This window comes from Hermetia illucens, chromosome 4 (genome assembly GCF_905115235.1).
Source record: "Hermetia illucens chromosome 4, iHerIll2.2.curated.20191125, whole genome shotgun sequence".
Taxonomy (NCBI): Eukaryota; Metazoa; Arthropoda; class Insecta; order Diptera; family Stratiomyidae; genus Hermetia; species Hermetia illucens.
Window position 1 is genome coordinate 96,552,537 of NC_051852.1, and position 21,805 is coordinate 96,574,341.

The 21,805-nt window shown below is 37.6% G+C and overlaps 1 protein-coding gene across 2 annotated transcripts in view; it reads left to right on the forward strand.

Annotated features, from left to right (window-relative positions):
• LOC119653653 overlaps window positions 1–21,805 on the forward strand; it is a 33,799-nt gene that overhangs the window by 2,313 nt on the left and 9,681 nt on the right. The window contains exon 1 of one of the 2 annotated variants that reach the window (XM_038058473.1): window positions 11,540–12,466. The exons of the other annotated variant lie outside the window; for it this stretch is intronic. The gene's annotated coding sequence lies outside the window, so the exon portion shown is untranslated. Of the gene's footprint in view, window positions 1–11,539; window positions 12,467–21,805 lie in introns of those variants that run through there. 2 annotated transcript variants of the gene reach the window in all.

Consider the following 21,805-nt stretch of genomic DNA (forward strand, 5'->3'; position numbering starts at 1 on the left):
CGTATTCCGCGAAATTCTCTCTGAGCTCCAGATCGTACTCGTAACAAGTCTTCACCTACTGCGATTTTATCGAAATTGCTAGACTCGCCGTTTTTTTTTTGCGAAGAAATACATATTTAGCAAAGTGAATGTTGAGCAGAATGACGCATGCATTCAAACTCATGACACCCATTTAGAATTTTTTTTCGTTTCTCACACAACCATGGTATTCAATCCAAATATATTAACAATCATTTCTCGATTAATCTGGGAACTTTGCCATTTTAGCTTTTACAGAGGCCACATTAACGTCAATGGAAGATTTGACGCAACCATTACCGAGGTTCGTAGTCCAAAGAAGAATGTCCACATTTAAAACTTCTTTGATGCACTTTTTCGTGAAGGCCATTAGTCCCCTTTGCATTTATTAAAAATTCACACTGGCTTCATCTAAAACTTGGAAATATAAAAAATAATGTAGAATTTCTCTTCGCTTCGCAATTTGTACAACCATAGTATCACAAATGTACGTTCTCTAGTCTCCATTTCCACTAGTGCGTCCGTAGACTGTCCTAATTGAATGAAAATATCAGTTTATCGGACTTTTGTTTGGCCATAAAATACAATAAAGCATAAAATTATAACCACAAAATATTTTTATTTAATGTCGGACAGTACCTAAATATAAGAATTTTTAAGGAATTTTGTTAGTGATATTTTTCAATAATTATCAAACCAGGTTCTCTATTTTTTTACTACCAAATTTGACAAAGCCACATCTCCCCGTGTTCCTTTTTGGATCTCGCTCGAAGTTGGTGAGGCTGTCCTCCATGTTTATTTTGTTATCTAACTAAGATGACTTCACAAGATCAAGAACATACATATGTTAATTCTTCAAATTCAAACTGAACTCATTCGCTCGATTAATCTAGGATTTTCGTACATTTAGAATTTCAATTGAGGTTAATTTTTGTTTAGGAAATAAAGGGATCTTGAGTCCACCATCATCCACCTGTACTGGACCAGTTAGGAAGAAACTTTTTCCCACTGTTTCTGTTTTACGGACCCTCCAATGTAGACTAGCATTCGTTCAGCATAGATAGAGCATCAACGGTGAAAAAATTTTAAGCGGCCATCATAAGTTTCGTCCTCTATCAGATATCTGGTTTCTTATCGTCAAGCAAGTTACAAAAAATGATAACTTGCACTGAAGTCCACGCGAAATGAGAAACTAATCGAATCTTTTGCTAAGTTGGCTGTATTTTAGGAATTTTTCGCTCTCTTATCTCCAATTGTGCTGATCGCTTCTGAGAATAAAGTGAAACATGGCAGAAGTCCGCTGTGCGTTTATATTTAAAAAATATATGCATTCCATTCCTTATTAGTACGAGTATGAATTTGTATGACTACTGTTTGAATTTTAATGAAACTAGAAAACTTAGTTACTAAATTGCTCTAAAAGGTTTTAGGAGATTTCGTTTGAAATTCTTTTTAGTTTGCAGCTAGTTGCTTTTTTTCTATTATTTTTAATACCTTAGGATGTTTTTCTTAAAATAGCCGGTATGTGGGTAAGTGATTTGCACCGGATATTCTGTCAAAACATAGTTGAACTTGAGTCAATAAATCATTTCAAATCATGTTATAAAAATTCATTTGGTCTCTTTATCTGAAGAGAATTCTATTTTTTTCAAACGGACAATCTAGTCATCCAAACATTTTTGAAAGGCATATTCCAAGATCACTGCCGGTTGTTGATTGCCCGCTATACTTAATTCCCAAATATATTATGGTAACCACTGCCAATTATATTGAGGATAAAATGATTTACTTTGATCTGAACTGTTTTTTTCCTGGGACAAGTTTTTAAAAAATTAAACTTTGTTTTTAAAAGTTTTTTCGGGAGTTAAAAAAGGACACTTAAATTAAGGGACCAGAAACTACACAATCGAAAAGTCTGAACAAATTAGATTGCTACCCAGGCCTCAAATTAACTCCCTGTCCCCCAAAACGGAAACTGCTCAAATAAAGTTATTAGGAGTATACTATAATAAAATCCCGGTAATTCTAACGGTCAAGGGACTGATGATTTAGAACGAAATATCGGGATTACGAGGGGGTTGAAAACAAAAGAAAATTAACTCTGGGGACCGGGAAATTTGTACGAATTAGTCGGAAATACGAATAATCGATGTTCGAATTATCGGGATTCCACTGTATTATATTTCAGAAATCAACTGGAACCCTACCGTAAGTATGAAATTTCAATGATATAGGCCAGAACAGAAGGTATCATACTGGAAAGTTTGGTGTTAATCGTACTATCATTAGCAAAGTTGTCTATTTTTCTTAAATTTATTGCACGCTAACAATCATCAATCTTATGAACATAAAATGTCAGCATTAATTTTAAGTGGAAAGCTAAATTTAATACGTATACCTATATGCTTTGCACAAATGGAATCATCTCGCCAAATATTTGGGGGACATCGAACAGAATTACAAAATAAAGCGAACATCAATCCAAGCGATAGGTAGAATGCCCCCGAACCTACTGGTTCTCGAAAATTTATAAACCAGACGATCCGGTAAAAGCCACTTTGTCGAGTATAGCCAAACAGGCAAACAAACTCTCTGAACTTTCGATACACAGTATCAACCATTAGGTTGTGGACTCCTACTGTAACATCAAGGAATCCACTGAATATAGCAAAAACTTTACAATTTATACAGTTATTCACCAACATTGCCGAAAAAGTAGTCCAAAAACTTAAAGCCAAAAAGGGTAATCTATTAGGAATCACACCAAACTTTCCCAAAATGTATAGACATTTACCATCTTACATGATGGGAAATAACTTTTTTAGCCTGAAAATAATGAAAAGTTCACTATCACCAATATTGTGATCAAAGGTCAGCTGGATACATTCCTTGACCCTTTAAGTTTCGGGCCGACGCGTTTGTCGAGGGAGTAAAATAATAATATTCCTTCGCGTGATAATCTAATTGGGTTTGAACCTTGAACCGTGCTAGAATACTTCATTTAAGACCCTAACGACGACTTTAATAACATAGCAATCCAATGCAAATCCAATGAAAACATTTTCTTTCTGCAGCAAAAAAAAAACAGTTTGAAACCTCCCACCGTGCCCTTTGTCTATTTGGGCCTACTACGACTTTATTATTAATAGTGTGATTCCCGTCCAGTGGAATTTTTCTAGGCTGAACTCAGACGGAGCTTCCCAGTACAATTCAAAAATATAGTAGATATAGTGATGGAACTTAGGTTCTATATAAAGACATTTCCATGATTTTTTTCAGTTTTTCGGTTGGGTAGTTTCTGAGAATGACTTCTGTCTCATTTCAAATTTGTCCTGTTGACCCACCACTCCCCTACGTTGGAACGCACTTGTCTCTATCGTGGCTCGTGTCAGAGAAGAGTACCAATGGATTTTGCGAAACTTATTTAGCATCCAAAATTTACTTAAAATTCATTGAGGTACCATCGGCCCTAAGCTGATGAAACCTTTTTGTACGAAAAAATCCATTGATCAATTAACTTGCACGTGAAAGGTCACTGCCTTACTCCAAGGTCCATTCAGTGCCAGACATCCTATCTATCTTACCCAGATAATACTAGACCTTAAAGACAAACTATAAATAAGTCTGAATTATTCAGAGTAGAAGGAAATCAACTCAAATATTCTAGGGCTAATGGTATGGAAAAATAATTCTAAAGTAACTTGTCTGTAATGAATTTAAAAGACTGCTCATTGATAAAAATAATATATGGGAATAGATATGAGGCATGAAGTCGACTTGATAACCAAGCTAAAAGATACCATAACTAAATCTAATTCTCTTCAATGAGATTTTCATCTAGCTGTACGGATCAGAGATTAAACTCCTTCCGGATCACATAAGTCAGAAAGCTACAGCCACTTTTGGTTAAGGTAACGCATAAAAATGAATGACCTCCCTCGTATTCCATGTGTCCAATGATTAATTTTCAATTTCTCCAATGATTAATTGTCCAGAGCAATGAGTATCCTAGACCTTGGTAGCTGGGTGAACCGGAGCGGTTTACACGCTATAATATTTATATCAGTGGATTTTGCAATACCCTAGACAACCATTTTTTTCACAGACGCCATTCCTAACAAGCATATCTCTGCATAAATTGCTTTAAAAATGGCAATTAATGCTAAGCGTCCAACATAATTTTTGATGAGTTTGTTTATAAGTTTATAAGTAATTTCTGACACGACCGTTTCTCAATGCTCCAACACATGTAATAATATTTAAGAAGCACATTATCAACTCGAAAACCCATTTAACCGTCTATATCTACTTGTGTGCAAAAAACTTTCCATATAATGATAAATTTCACTTCATTATTTTTTTAAGAAAATGCTGCGGAAAACCATTAGTCAGTACGTGCGTATGAAGGTTTATACAATTGAAAAATGACGATCATAAAGTTGAAAACAAATAACCCAGACAACCCTTGTATGAAATTTGCAGAATATTGGATTGGAGAGCAAAATGCTAAATGCAAAAGTAGCTTGAAGACACAAGCAACTGTTTCCAGTGGCCCACAAAAAAATTAAACAAGTTGGAAACCGGAAGCTCAGGGTTTCGGGTATTTCATATGTACGAATATTTCGTTGCACGGCTATTCAGTTAGTATGTTACTCGTCGATCATAGTGTATATGAATTTATTATGTCAAACTATTTACTTCAATGTGTGATAGTGCATTAGAGAAATAGACAACTTTAACTTACTATGATTATTTTGATTTCCTTCAAACTTTCCAAAATAATGCCCTATATCAAGCTATGCGCTTCTGCAAAATGCTCCAGTAATGCTAGGGAGTTGCAGGAAAAAATCGCAAATAGTAGCATACTATTATTGACTTTATTTAAACAGTGAACAATATGGTATTTTTTCATATTTTTCAGTTAGGTATTTTTTGAGGATGAGATTTGTCCTCACACTCTCTTTCTTGGCAATTGGTATCAAACAGCTTCATAAAGAACTAATAGAGAGCTTTCTTTTGGAACCCCACACGACTATACATATTTAGAGGAAAAAATATTATTTGTACCCCCTTAAACTTCACAGAAAATCATGTCATTCATTCCATGAATGAGATTTCAGAGTCAAAGTGAATGTCCACCAAATTTCATCTCAATAGTCATTTCCTAGAAGAGTGCTTGTTACAAACCGACAGATCGAAAACATTCAAATCAAAACTGAATAATATTGCTAAACAGGCTGTGATTTAAGTTTATCAGCGGTGGGTGTTATGTATTATTATCTATTCCCTATTTTGGTGGTCAAAGGATCGACTAACAAATAGTCCTTTTACTTCATACTACTATTTTCGTTGGATACTTTGTCTTAATGACCGGATGGTCTGAATGTTGGGCAATTCTATGGGAGAAAATTTTCTTGATAAAAGGTCTAGTGTCATAGCAAATGACATTTCCTATTTTGCGTTTTTTATATAAGCCAAGTAAATAAGACTAAGTGCCAACAAATATCATATACACCAAACTAAAGTTTAGACAACTATTTTTCGAAAAATAATAATATTAATAAGAGGACGCATTCGCATATGATACGGATCTACGTAATACTAATGCACCTACGGGCCCAACGCACGACTCCACAATTTCCTGCCCAGGCAGAATTTCATTAGTAGCATCTGTTATTTGCCATATTAAAGGCCCAATTTTAATATTTTTTTTCAAGAAAATTCTGCAACTCATTCAATTTCCTACTGTTCTTCAACCCACCGTTTGATATAGTTCCACCAAACAGGCTGGAGACAAGACAAGATAAACTAGTCCAGATGACGTAACGGTTAGAGGCTTCCCCAAGAGAAACTCGCGGTTTAAATCGCACTGATGGCAGCCTTAGACTCTTAAAATGATGAAATCTATTTTGATATATTATGTGTAACTCAGAACGTCATTTTAAAACTGTGGAGAATATCTAAAAGAATGTGACAAACGTGTCCTTGAGTATATAGATTGAAAGCTTCCAACGCTGTTACCAATTCTAGGAATGACAATTTCGTTGATGAATAGCTTTTCAAGAGATATTTGTACTTTTAAGGGTATAATATTGTTGATTGTTAATGTAGAATTTGGTAGCCCAATTGTATCAAACAGAGAGGCCAAAGAAGCTGCTGGCCCCTTCAATTCTCAGTACACTTCAATAAACCAAATTTGTATAATTGCATCTTGGATTCTGCGTGCGAAAAGGAATCCACAAATATGGAGCGTCGCAGGATGTTACGCTACATTGACAGAATCTTTTAACTTCTTTAGGCCTTACATATTCTGCTGCTGTAGATAACCAAAAAGGTGATTTATGTATGAAAATAATTTTCGTGCAGCCGTAGTTGATATTTGAACTAGCTTTCTTGGGAACGAAGATTTTTTCACAGTACTTTTATGATTGGACATATTTATTATCGTATTCAGAAGTAGGTTCACACTACGTTTTGACAGAATATCCCTGACCTGCTTCAACCACATTAGGATACTTGTTAATAGCAACTTGATGGTGAGCTTTCTTTGGGCTTTCATGTACTTCCTTTTTGTCCACTCCTTGCTTACGTCCCCTTCGTACATAAACTCTTAATAATTTTTTTCAATTGCGTTCCCATCCTTTTTGCGTCGAATAACAGCGACTATGTCAAAAAAATTGGAACGAACTTTTAGCGTCAGGCTTTCATATAATTCATACGCTGGATGGTGATTGGAAAGCCTCATGACTGCATCCCGATCACTAGTACACTCAATGGACCGTATTTGTGAATGTATTGGGGAAGCTTATCCGTACACATCATAGGCACTAAATCACATGTAGATACTGCCAGATGTGTGCGGATAAACTTCACTGCCAATTAGATACACTGTGATCCAGATCAGGCGTTTGACAGAGCGATATGGTGCAACCGATCAAGACAAGCCGACTTCGCTAATGAACGGGACAAAGGCTGAAGGAGAAGATGATGATGAGAAGAGAAACCGATCATCATTGTCTAACTACATAACTGTAATTGAGCCAATCCCTACTGCATCAATTTTTTTTTTTAATTTCGAGGAAGTTATGGAAAGCTATAAAATTTTTATTAAGTTGTTTTACCAGAGACGATAAACTTATTATGCTATCAAGCAAGTTCATAAGCTTTTTTAAAATTTTGATTCCAAATGCTTTAAATGATCAAAAGCCTCAGTCATGTCAACCTACGAGAATGCTTCTGAATTAGGTATAATGGATAGGCCTCTGTGCAAGGAGGGGAGGTTCAACCAACCGGCTTAATTGGGGTGTGACGGATGACTTTTTCAATAATTGTTTTTGTGAATAAAAACAAAGACATTTTAAACTTCCCTCACGTCTACCATAGTTTCCAATCACCTGTAGAAGATTGAAGAAGCAAAATATAATAGCTCAATAAGTGGGTGACCAATGAATTAACCGAAGGTAAAAAACAATCATTGTGGGCAAGTAGCATTTGCTCCTACTTTGCCATCGACAAAGATTCGTTTGGCAAGCAACAAAGATGTGAACAACAATGGTTGAACCAAAGTGGAACTAAATGATACTGGAACCGTAGTTATACCAAAACCAGTACCATCATTGCGGCTATTTTGTAGTGTGCACGGCTGGTCTTATCCATTACAGCTTCTTGAGTCCATACAAAACGAACGGAAATGCATTTGTAACAAATCGACAAGTTACGCGGAAAACCCTGCGGTGAATGTGCTTCGAATTGGTCAGAAAAAAAGATCTGACAGTTTGTCCATATAGTGTTCGGTCCTACGTCACACAACCAAATATGAAGAAGTTGATAGAGTTCTGCTAGAATATCTTCAAACATCCCGTCAAATTCCTTCGCGAGTAAACTTAAAAAGTTACGATGATGCCAGAAACACGAAATTTGAGGGGAAGGTCACTAATAATGATAATAATAATCGTTGACAATGGGATCAGAGCCTTAAAGATTATTAGAGAACTTCATTCAGGACCGTAACTGTAAACTACAGAATTAGAGTATCCTATAGGAGGCAATGTGGTCAGTATTGCGCTTGCTCGAGATTATTACCCTGATTTGATGCAGGTACTCATTCACAGCTGAGTCGACTGGTATCCGATGTCAAATCACGATACAAATCCCACTGCCACAAGTGAGATTTGAACCGCGACCTTCCGTACGACAGCCTTCTGCTCTAACCACTCAGCTATCCGGACACTGAGGGGAAGCTTGAGACTGCGAATCTCCACGCATAACGCACGTGAATAACATGTTGGTTTTTAGAGTGGTCATTTATTTTTACCGTCAAGTGGAAGGCCTCGGCCAGATCTTCCCTAAACAGGTCTTTGTTTGTAAATTAGTTCTAAAGGAGTGAAATGAGAGAGTTAAAAATTGCACACTTAATCAGAGGCTCATTCTCAAAAAATACTTATCCGAAAAAAAATTTGAAAAAAAAACATGGTGATAGCTCTGTATTATATCTAGACCTCAAAATACGTACAATGATGAATAATATTATGATGCTTTGAAAATTGACTGCAAACTTCCTTACAGCCTAGAATTATAAAGTTATATAATAATATAGATTCTACACACTGCTCACAATATTAGAAAATTTGATGGATATTATGCTATTATTAACAAAATTCTGTTGGATCGAAATTACCTCTTTTGCGTAAATTTGCTACACCCTAATAACAAACATGTAGAATGTCAGTATTAAGGTGGATAGCCTAGCTCACTTAATGCATCATATACGCTACTAGTTAAGCACAAATCGAATCGTTATGCATCCAGCTTGGAAGTTTCTTTATCTATAAATTAAGTTTGTAAGAGGACGTCAAGGTAGAATTGAATTTGTGGCCCCCTTTAAAGAACTATCGCGCCTCAAAGTGGGGCCATTTTCATGTCATGATGGTAAAATTTAATTTTGAACCGTCAGCTTTAGAGAAGGAGTCTCCATCTTCATCCTACGTACTCTTCCTACCTACTCTCCCTCCAGGGGTAGGTTTGTAACTACAAAATTCACGAAAAATTCATTTTTTTTTAGGAGACGCCATGTCACTAGCTTCATCGTGGTTGCAGAGGCGATACCTCCTACTTCCCTTTCCATAACCTCCTTCAGGAGTGAAGTTGAGGAATCAATCTTTACTATAGAAAGACTAATCTTGATCCAAGGAGTAAAATGCTGTGCATTCATTTCAATTTCGATATTTCCTTCATTTTTAGTTTACATCAAATATTCTATAATACTTCATGAATTGGTTTTTTTTTAAATCTGAGAGGAAAAATTAGGCGTTCCCTAATTACCACAGAAATAATTATACGGAAAACTGCTTTCTTTATTCTAGGAACGATTGATCATAGGCGATGACTAGACCCATATTTTTTCCGCCCATCCAATGAATTTTCATAGCTTCTTAGAATTCGAAGCTCCATTTGATTCATGTGATTAGCTCCTGAAAATTTACATAAATTCATCCACAGCCTGTCTGTAAACCACGTGGGAAAAAATTCAAATCGCTTGTTATTTACTTTTATGATTAAATCGATTTACATTTTTACTACTTTTATGACTGAATATAATTTAATGACTTATGTACTTTTTGAAATGTACACAATTATCATCGCAGCCGAAAAGAGATATTGCCGTCATCAGAAAACTTGAAAACAATATCACGTCATCTTGAGTGTGTTTCTTATGTTTTCTCATCACCTCCGAATTTGCTTCTCTTATGCTGTTATCTGCTGGCATAGCACAAACATTTCTACTACACAATTTATCGATTCAAGTTGAAATGACTCCCCGGCTTGGTTGCGCATCTAACACCGCTGCAAGACCATATTCATCCTAGTGAGCAATTCATCCTCTTCCACAACGCTAATGGCAAATTTCCTAGACCATACTTTCCACGTCTTTCTCGTTTGTTATTCTATCGAAAACAAACCAGTTTGGCTCGAAACGAGGACCAACAGTTCAAGTAAAGGTAGAAATCGCATGGCCGCCCGGCCCGCGCACTACTATTCCATTTCAAAACATAAAAAGAGAGAAAAAAGAATCCACATTGCAATTTCCTCTTTGTGCGAATTAAACCGCAAAACAAAAAAATCGCACAAAAAATTGTTGTTTACGACTAAAAATTTCGCGTTCATCGAGATGCGTCATATCCACGCAAAAATTCTTGGTAAACAGCAGCTTTCGGCGCAGTATGAGAGCAGCAGCGGCTCTTCGGCATTGGTTTCGTCGTACAACAAGCCGCCACCTTGCTTCCCGTTCAGTGCAGAGAGGAATATTCAATAAAAATAAAATATGTCCAAATTGTGCAAAAGAATGTTGGCGCTGGGAGCTTTCGAAAGCTAAGACCCCGATTGTGCCGGAGTGCGCTCCGCGGACTTAGGACCCTGGTCCAATCAGCATGTTGTTTGCACCCTGAGGTATCCACGACGCGTCTTGAGGGGGCCCAATGCGTTCTGTGATAAGAACTCATGTAATAATGCGACTGCCTAACCCACTTTCAGAATGGCTGCCCAGCAGGTCTTGGACTCCCTTTCTCCGCCCTTTTTTCGGAAATTTTCCTCGGGAGCAGTTCTTTACGCGTTGGGTGCCTTGGGGGGAGCAGATATGAAAAGTTCACAGATGGATATTAGCACCGAGCGAGTGGCACTTGTCCTTCACATGCATTATTTATGTTACTAGCAAACAACACATTTTACCAAAAAACAAACTTCATAGACTTGGCTAATGCGAGCGACACTGCGGCGGAAAAATGTTGTATCAGTTTGCGCGGGAGCACATGCAACACGTGACTTATCAGTCATCTGAATGTTATTCACGACCACATCGATGCGATTGAAGTGCTTAATATCGCATGCGTGTCGGAGATAAACCTGTTTACACCTACGCGGTACCAACGTTTCCTAGAAAGTGGAAAAATTTCATTGAGTTTGGTTATTTCCCAGCAGACCTGCCAAAACCGATGAAGTTGAAAAGCCACAATGGAGGCAACTTTTCCAATATTTTTCGCTAATCGCCTTTCATTTGATGTTGTTCATAAAGTGTAGGCAAAGCGTCATTTATTGAGCAACCTTCAACATGTCGATGCTGGTGTAGGGGGTGAAAGGCAGTGCATTTTAAATGAGTTTTTTCGAGTTCTCGGTTCTCAACTCTCGAAATGCCAAGGAACGAAGTCAGAAGTTCGAATGCGATTCATCTCCAGAGACAATGAGGCCAAATACTTTGGCGCGCTGCTGTAGCAGAACTCATAGCGCTAGCTATGCTCAATCCTAAGTTAGTGAGCACAGCATAAATATGCTGTTGCGAAAGTTGTTTTCGTGGAGCGCCTATAGAACATACGCTCAATGCGATTTGTGAGTCCAATGACTCACATCGAAATACCCGGGGCCAGCGAATTGTTGGGGGACTTTCTTGGCTCGTAAAAAGCTGGCACCGAAATATGCTCACATGGCCGGCCAGCATAGCCAGCTCGGCAATGTTGGCGCGAATTGGGGAGTGAGTGGCCGTGAAAGCTCCTAGGCCTGTTTGTTTATCACCACTCTTGGGCCGAGATGCCGCACCATGTTGTCCACAATGCCTCCAGTACTACTCGCATTTGCACTCCGCGACTATTGCGTACCTGGCCGCGGCCGCTTGATATATGGAATTTACCGGGAAAGCTTGGGAGCGAACACGGCTCCCTTCGCATATGGAGCACTGAATTGTTGATTATCGGAACCTAATACTGGCCGTATCCCGAAATTAACTATGGCAGATTACTCGGCGCCCGTCTAGCAAATGACGAAGCCCGACACCTATCGCTTTTGCCTTCATACAGTGCACTTCGTAGAAGTCATCGTTTTGTTGTCGCATTTTCAAATCTTGTTTTCCATTGAGCCAAATAAATAGTAAACAAAACAACAATTAACTATCGAAATCGAACAGTGTTTGGTTCTGCGACGTCGTCGAGATTGTATTTGCAAGAAATTATTGAATTTGGCCAGTTGGGAATCGCGCAGAATGTGGTATTTCCGGTAGGAGAAAAACCATCGAGTTCAGGCCCTGGTTTTCCGAATTGTTTCTCAATTTCCAAGAGTTTTCTTATCAACATTCAAATTTCTGGAAGGGCAAGCAAATATTGTAAATCGCTGTCGTGACTGTTCTTATTGGTTCAAGTGCGTTCCACGCTCGTTCGGTGGTGATTATGTTGAGTGTGCAGTGACGACACAAATAGCAAATATGTTGGACGAAAATGGCAATAATAATCAATGCGAAATTAGTGGAAGATTTCGTCATAGCACTTGTTGTTTTCATTTTCGCTTGTTTTGTAAACAACTGCGTTAGTAATGCCAGTAGTAGACGTGTGACTTTAGATAAAGAGTTGTGCATGATATTTTTGTATACTAGCGATGGTACATGGTTTTTCGCAAACACAAGAACGTTGTAAGTAATATTTTGCTTTATTTTCGGTTACTGCTGGATCGGTCTCTATTCCAATTTGTGAATAGTGACTCATCTCAGCTCCAAACATTTATAGGAAGAAGATTCGTATCACGCACAACATACGTTCGCCATTTTACATTTTTGAAAAATTCTAGTTTATTTTCACTTAGAAATGCTCCACCATATTCATTTGATTCTTTTAGAAACTTATAAACTCATCATAAAACAACTAAAGACAGCTTCAAGGGAGACTTGCAAAACAGCAAATTGTTCTAGCTGAGAAAAAGCTCCCTACACGGTCCTAAAAGAGTCCTACGCAAATGTATCCAAAAAAAAGCGAACTCGTCGAAAAAATTATTTTATTTATACAGAAATCTTTCGTTCCACTTATTTCCATTGGCGATAAGGTATTGTCTAACTTTTGACTGTATTCTTCAAAATACTTCTGTGATGCCTGACAATCAGTCATTTGACCCTTTCTCTCAGCAACGTCTATAACATAAAACGCTCTCATTCATGGCTATTTTCAATCAGAGAAATAGAAAAAGTCGAAAGTTCAGGTGAATTAGGAGTTCAGGGCACAGGGATCAGGGGTTTATCCATCGAAAAATATTCAAAACAAGGTTTCATTTTCTTTTCTCATCAAACTTGTTTTATAATTAAAGATTAATCTTCTTTTTTTTGAAACGGGAATAAACTCAAACAACAGAGTTACAACAAGTCGGGAAACCGGAAGCTGGGCGCCTCAGGTATGAAAGGTTTTGTTTGCTTGTTCTGTGAGTATTTGAGGGTACACCTATCCCATTTGTCCGTAGTCCGTTGTGTATATGCATTTAGCATGTCTGACTACCCACTTTAGTGTGATATGCATATTCAGTTGCAATAAATTTTTCAGGGTAAAGTCAGCTTTGAGCTACTGTAACTTTGTTACTAATAGTATCATTTTGATCAAACTTGGGGATAACATGCTTCATATTATATTCTATCCTGTCACAAATTCTTATAACTCTAGGATAAACTTAAAGGGGTTTTTACTCAATTTCTACAAAAATATGGTAATATACTATTATTAACTTAATTTAAACAGATATCAATATGAAGAGTATTTGGAGGCCTAGATACCATATAGAAGCAACTTCGCGATTTTATTCAGATTTCTCGGTTGGGTAGTTTCTGAGAATGGGTTCGTTAAAGAAATGTCCATCCCTCCCACTCCCCGCCTTTCTAACAAATCACAAAACTAAGAGCGGCTTCGAGAAGTACTAATCGAGACCTTTCATTTGATACCCCACATGACTAATATTCGGTGAAAAAAAGTTTTACATCCCCCTTTTACATATATGGGGACCCCCTAAATCTCAACGTAGAAGGATATCACTCACTGCATGTCTGGGCGTTCATAGTTTCCACCTTCTCACCAAATTTCGTGCCAATCGGTATAGCCGTTTCTGATAAAAGTGCGTGTGACAGACAGACAGACAGTGAACCGATTTTAACAAGGTTTTGTTTTGCAAACAAAACCTTAAAAAGCATCACCCTTGTTATCAGTGATTCGTAATACTTCAAGAGTTTTTGTTTTTTACGTCCGCGGGCTGTTTTGGAGATTGCAAAACCGAGGACTACACAAAACCACTACGACCGAAAAAAAGTCAGAAAATCAGAACGTAAATAGTCGCTTTATATAATCGGAACGACAAAACTTATTTACTTCTCATCACATCCATACTCTTAAAATCGCCTCTTATCATGGAGTATTCGAAGAAACTGATTGACTACCCCGAATAGAAACGAGTCAAAAGCAGTAGAAACCAAAGGAAGCGCTACTTCTCTGGAATCCTTTTCAAAACTAGTCAATACTGAGCATGGTCCGCCAAAAGAATTCATATACTTTCATCTGTATTCCAGAGATCCTTCTCTAGTGAATAAATTACTACAATTACCAGTACTATTGGATTGATTCGAAACTTCGTGCCCAATTTGTAAATAAAAATCAAGCAATTATGATTGTAGTTGTGTCTGGATGGCTCAAGTGTTTAGAGCGCTGGGCGGAAGGTCGCGGTTCAAATCTCACTGGGTTATCGTGACTGGATGTCGGATACCAGTCGACTCAGCTGAGAATGAGTACCTGAGTCAAATCAGGGTAATAATCTCGGCCGAGCGTAATGCCGACCACATTGCCTCCTACCGGGTACTATGATCATTTAGCATACCATTATGGTCTTGAATGAAGTGCTCTAACACACTTCAAAGCCATGATCCAATATGGATTTTTACGCCAACGATTAATTATTATTAATTATGATTGTAAAAACGCGTCTTTCTTAAGCAATTTCGAATTCATCACTGTTTTTGACAATCATTTTTCAATATTCATCCAATTTAGGGATGTGAAAAAACCGCATAATTTAGAGCCAAAAATGTGATGATATGATTTTTGATGGCCTCCATAAAATCAATTTTTTTCCATTCAAATTGGTAATGCAAAGATCCATGACAAATGATATATTCGGAGAATATGATGAGTGCAATAACATTTGTCATTTCAATATGTGCATTTTCGGTGCTTGTGGTGTTGCGTTATCGTGAGACCTATACCATTAAATAAAAACCAACTTAGCTTTAGGATGAGCCCCATCTTCTATAAATGCCGAAACCCGGATGATCGATTAATGTCCATGGCCTCAGCTAAAGTTCTTTTATTATTTATTATTAATGAGCGCGAAGCATTATTATCGGTGCTGGAAGGACGCCCTAAATAAAGTTTATCTCTGAGGCTAAAATCGTCACTATCTTTACAGTTCGAAGGGCTGGAAAACTACTCAAAAGCATAACCCTTTATGAAAAACGGTAAAGCATCACATGTCAAAAATGCAACATCTCGCAATTTTTAATAATTTATTTCACTATCGAACCAATGCATCTCTGCTGTTGGTGGTGGTCCTTTTCCCAACGATATATAATTTGTGTACATAAAAAAACAGTCGAGCACGAACTTTTGAATTGATCCAATACTCTCTGTTCATTTACTCTGTCTCGCTCAAATGGTATCAATTTTCACTACTTGTGATGAGTTTCTACATCAGTTAGAGATCTTAAGTCGTACAACGTTGGAGAGAAATGGTGGTTTCTACAGGAATTTATACTTACTACGATGTAATGGTAAAGATCTGTACGGTTCTAACGACATTGATGAAACCTGGACCCATTACTATACAATAAAAGCCAAGCGACATTCAGTTGACATTTCCAGACGCTTACGATCCTAACAAACCGAAGAGAAATCTGAGGGGTATGTCCTTTTTTAGAAAGGAAACACGATCACGTGATTTGTTTGCTGACGTTTTCTACTACATCTAGTGTTCCTGTTGCAAACGACCATAACATGCAGATATGAACTGCTTCTCCAAATAAGAACAAAATTAGCTTTATCATCAACACGTTCCAGCGGAGTAAAATTACCGGCGTTGACGGTACCAGCGCCAAATTTCTAGGTGTATCCAGTACAGTCTCCGCAGAGTCTATCTTCCGCTCATTCGTCTGTCTGCCGCTTACCGCAAACTCCAAACCTTTACAAACGTTTGGCATATTAAAAATCGTCATCCACACGTTTGCAAGTGCAGTAAGGTTTTCTGAATCGGCAAGCAAATTCCCTTTGATTTGTCCAAAAAACAAACACTCGATCGTATCGCTAGCAAACGCTTGCAAACCTACACAAGCCAAGCCAAACACTATCCACTGTTTGAAGTTGCGATGGTTTGCTAAAGTTTGGCAAACATGTGGATGCAGCATGATATCTTTCCTAATGAATCGAAGAAAACCATTCTGAAGAAGGGCAACCGTTGTCCAAATTATAAAGCATCCTTCAACGACCGTAGGCATTACCTATCTATATTTTTCGTCTTTGCAAACTTGATCCGGAATTCATTCAAGTCCGAATGGTTCTTCTTCCTTTTTTGGCCATAAACACTGTATTTCGGAAGGCAATTTTTCCCTTCTTCACTTTAACCGAAATAGGGAGAGAGTACATATTTTCACCAAGGCTCGAAGACGGCTAATTCATAGTTTTCTCTTGCTCTACCTGCCCAAACCATAGGTTGGATGACCATCCCCATTATTGTAGGGATATCGAAACTAACCAAGATTTCGTTAAGAATCGTTCAGAGGAGACGAGATACTATTACAACCGAGTTTCTTCATCTATAGTAGAAAATTCAAAGTGTGTGAACTTGAAAAGGTTATGTTTCGACAGAAATAAAAATGTTTCTCATTCACTTTATCCCTCAAAGTTTATATATCGAGTCAGATAGGCCGTGTGGGTGGGGAAAAAACTCTTCAACATTCAGGAACAGCCTAATTCACGGATTCTGCTCGAAGCTCGAAGTTAGAAACTGTAGGTTGATTGTTAACAAGCAAAGCGCAATAATAAGATAAAATAAAGCTGGGCTTAGAAGAAGGGAGGAGGATGCTGGTATCTTGGAGCCTTTTGAACTCTGAATATATGAAAATATTAATGAGAATTTACAACATACGCCAGAGTTTTTGGACAAAAAAGTCATCGATTTTTTTTGCATCGCTAGCAACATAAAATAACATATATGATACAAATGACTGATTCACCGAGGAACGATTTATAAGTATTTTGGGCGTCCAAAAATAACCGGAAGCCTCATCGGAGGAACATTTCCAGGGTATTCCTACAATTCGATAAACGCTGCTCATTTAGCGCAAAATTTATAATGATGCAAATCTATACATCTGAGCTTCCTGAAAAGTTCCAATTGTTATGTTGCGAAACAACTCCGGCATATCTACTATTCCAAATAACTAGATAATACCATGGACCTCAAACAACTTCCTTTCAAAAGCACACTCCAATAATGAAACCGTGCAACTGGCAAGTTTTCGCCATTATAAAAATAGCATTGGTTCCAAAATTGTAATACACGTAAAACGTCGCCCGACCGCGACCCATTTGTTGTCCTTTCGCATATTTACTTCCTCTGCATTTCGTAGAAAAAAAAATAGTTCACCCTAATCTTGCATGTTATACGCAAATGCAATATGTTGTTGGGTGACTGCTTCTGTTGCAGATATGCTTACATATAATCATATTCACAGAAGGAAAACTCTTTGCCCTTTAAAAAAAAGCCGAACAAGGACTTTGATATGAATGAAAATTGAAGGTTAGCTAGGGTGAGTTGGGGTGCAATTGCCATGATGTCGTCTAGGGTTGGGATAAGAATACACAACAAGGGATACACTACGCGGACTGATTAAGAGACGTAGGGTCAAAAAATGGTTTATAAGGTGTGGTACGATGCGGAAGGAAAAAAATAGATAGGGATCCTATGTGCTAGTGTATGTAACATTGCATTTTTCCAACCACTTACGTTATTCACAGAAGGGGTGCCACACAATGCGATTTTCTAATTTGCCATTTCTACATTTGGGGAATTCGACAGTGGAAACGGAAGAGGGAAGGTTCAATGCGATCCATTTTGAATTGGGAATTGAATATCTTCCTTGAAAGGAAAATGGAGGTGGGAATGACATGCAAACATGGCGGGTTTCTATTAAAATTTAAATTTGCAGAGAAATGTTCCCGGGAGTGTGCCGTATATCGAGTGATGTGATAATGAATAATAAAATTTAAAAATATATGTATATATAAATTAGGATTTTCCTTTTACGAGTATTTTAAGCGTAACTTGAACATTCCAAACATAATATGGTAGCACGGTTGAAAACTTAGCGGTTCGGAAAATATCTGTCTGACATGATTCTAGTGATACTAGACGAAAACCTATGTTGTAATTCTTAGGCTTCTATTTATAAATGGAATATCAACTATTACCATTGTGAGTATTTACAATTCTCTTCTATTGTCATCAATGGCGCAACCAAAATCAAACCATGGTTTGAAGTATGTATCTCAAACTAACATAAGATATCATGCAGTAAGTTATAGATTTCACAGGGTAAATGGTTTTACTGTTACGGTATAATTCTGCATACTTTAAAACGAAATCCCAAAGCAACTACCTTCAAGTTTTCTAATATACCCTCCTCAACGCAAGATATCTATAAATTATTTATATTGCATTCATGATTGCCTACAGATGTCATCCTTAGGTCAATAAAATTGCATGCACCGAATATTTACATATTTGCAACATTCCCACACTTGATCGCAAATATTTTATTCACATTGTCAATTGAATTACCAAATTTTCCCATAGTGGCTTCCAAGTCCAGGTATACCACTAATTCCTTTCTTCTATATGGTAATTTTTATCAAATCAATTCACCAATATATATTATCACTATATGCAAATTTCTTTAACCCAAAGATAAATGATGCGCTTAAAGGGTTGAGAAAAACTCCCTACTGCATTTTCTTGAATCACCTTTCGGGACAGTTATGCAAATTTATCTTGAAGGAAAGTGCAAGGAACAGGAGTATGCAAAAGCAAATTTGTATCTCTGCTTGTGAGAAAAAAATATGCAAATGATTTTCTTGAGGCAATTGATGGGCGAAAAATCATGGGAAAGTGATTTTGTGCATCTTTGATAGTGAGGTGTATAATGGGTAGGATAAAAAGGGGTCAAAAGGATTGAATTTAAATTATGCAAAATATATGCAAATGCGGATTGTAGTGGAAATATATTTTGAATAATAAAAGAAAAAAGTTATTGGCAATAAGAGATATTAACGAAAGTTCCGGATCAGACTGTCCTGGATATCACCAGGCACAAAGGATGTTTGTGCCGAAGAGAATATCCACACTGACAGCAATGAGCTCCTTTACTTGAGAGGCCCTTGGTGAATATTGGGTTTCGGTATGCCGTAAAATAAAGTCCTCCTGCCTAAGGGTTCTCTTTAAGTCATACATGCTTATTGACTGGGCTCAAGTCATGGATCAAACCTTTTAGAATCGATTCACGAAATATCTAGACCACGTATATGAAGACTATGGAGTATTATTAGTATAATCTTTATAATGAAAATCTTGTTCCTGATAATATCTTAAGATATAATGATAGAAGTTGAAATCAAATTAAAGGTATAATACCATTCCGGAAAGACTTTGAATTTACCAATGTTAGTGAGACCAGTCAAGTAGGAAAAAAAGTGACAACTTTGCTACGGTTTAATTCGGCGCACCTTTATAAAACCCCTCCTCGGCTTAGACCGATTGAACACTCTTCACAGGAACTGCGATAAAATCAGTAAGAGTCGAATACATGTTAAACAACTACAGTGTTTAATAACCAAATGATGTAATCGGTGCAATTAATAGACCCCGCGAACGCCGCTTTCCCCTAATATTCTAGTTTTCTTCCAGGTATTTAAAGCACTTGCTAATTTTTCGAAACTTGACTGGCACAACAAGATTGGCGATAGAATCTCATAAAACTGAAAATTAAAACCAGAACTCGCTCGAAAAAAGGAAAGAAAACTAATTCTCAACATCACCAATAAACTTTTTAAGCTTTCCGTATCGCAGTGAGCAGATTCTACTAAGTTAATTTTGCCAGTTTTAATCTGATAGAGACCCATGTAAAAAGTGGGAGGAGGAAGTGTTGGGAGGTTTGACCATATGAAATTAGTAGACGAACTGACTGGAATTCGCAGTTTGACGTTAAAATTCTCGGATCATTACGACTCCCTATCACTTCCATCGCTTTGGCTTTGCGATTTTTATAAAAGATCCACTTCTCTTAGTCACAAATAAAGACTTCGATCCAATTCGTTTAAATCGATACAGAGATATCATGCAGTCATAAACTGGTCGATTTTTTAAATTGATTATTTTCACCTGCATCCAACGGATTACTACCGAGTTTGGACTGACAAATATTTTAATTTTTGTTAAAACAACTACTGACACAATTTGGTGAAAAATTTTGAAACGTGAACTTGCACGCATGCGGTAAATGACATTATTTTGTGTTGGATTTATGGGGATTTCCCCATACATGCAAAACAGGAGTATAACGTAATATTTCACCGCATCAAATAAAAGTTTTCGATTGATACTATCCGAGTTATTTTCGTTGCTGGCGATAAAAATGTGAAGTTGGGAAGTTTCATTATCATCATCAACGGCACAGTAACCGGTATCCGGTTTAGGTATGCCTTAATAAGGAACTCCATGCATCCCGGCTTTGCGCCAAGGTCCACCAATTCGATACCCTTAAAAGCTGTCTGGCGTCCTGATCTAAGCCATGGCTCCATCTCAAGCAGGGTCTGCTTCGTCTTCTTTTTCTACCGTAGATATTGCCCTTATAGACTTTTCGGGCTGGATCATACTCATCCATACGGACAAGTGACCCGCCCACTGTAACCTATTGAGCCAGATTTTATCCACAACTTGACGGTCATGGTATCGCTCATAGATTTCGCCGTTATGTAGGCTACGGAATCGTCCATCCTCATGTAGGGGGCCAAAAATTCTTCGGAGGATTCTTCTCTCGAACGCGGCGAAAAGTTCGCAATTTTTCTTGCCAAGAACCCAAGTTTCCGAGGAATACATGAGGACTGGCAAGATCATTGTCTTGTACAGTAAGAGCTTTGACCCTATGGTGAGACGTTTCGAACGGAACAGATTTTTTAAGCTGAAATAGGCTCTGTTGGCTGACAACAATCGTGCGCTGTTATCGGTTGTGATTTTCGACTCTTGATAGGAGAAATTATCAACGGTCTCAAAGTTGTAGTCTCCTATCTTTATTCTTTCCGTTTGACAAGTGCGGTTTGATGTTGTTGGTTGGTTGGTTTTTGGTGCTGACGTTGCCACCATATACTTTGTCTTGCCTTCATTGATATGCAGCCCAAGATCTCGCGCCGCTGCTCGATCTGGATGAAGGCAGTTTGTACGTCTCGGGTCGTTCCTCCCATGATATCGATATCGTCAGCATAGTAGTTGGGTGGACTTAAACAGGATCGTACCTCAGCATCACGGATCACTTTCTCAAGGGCCAGGTTAAAGGGGACGCATGACAGTCATAGGCAATTACACAGTTAAATCAAGGATCCATTCTGAGAAACTACCGATATCTGTTGAAAAAAAAAACAAGGAATAATAGCAAATCATTATACTTTATTAGCAAAGTTACAGTAGGATACAATTGATTTTTTCACATAAATTGGTTGCATCTTGAGACATTTGTAGTCGCTGCGGTGAATAGTTCGACATATTTAATGCATTTACACTAGCATTTACCTATAAATAGAACCATCATGCCCCCATGTAAAAACGAGATTTGCCACACTTTATAGGATTAGTTAGCACTAATGAAGGGAACAAGTGGTTCCGGAAATATTGGTATTTGCAAAAT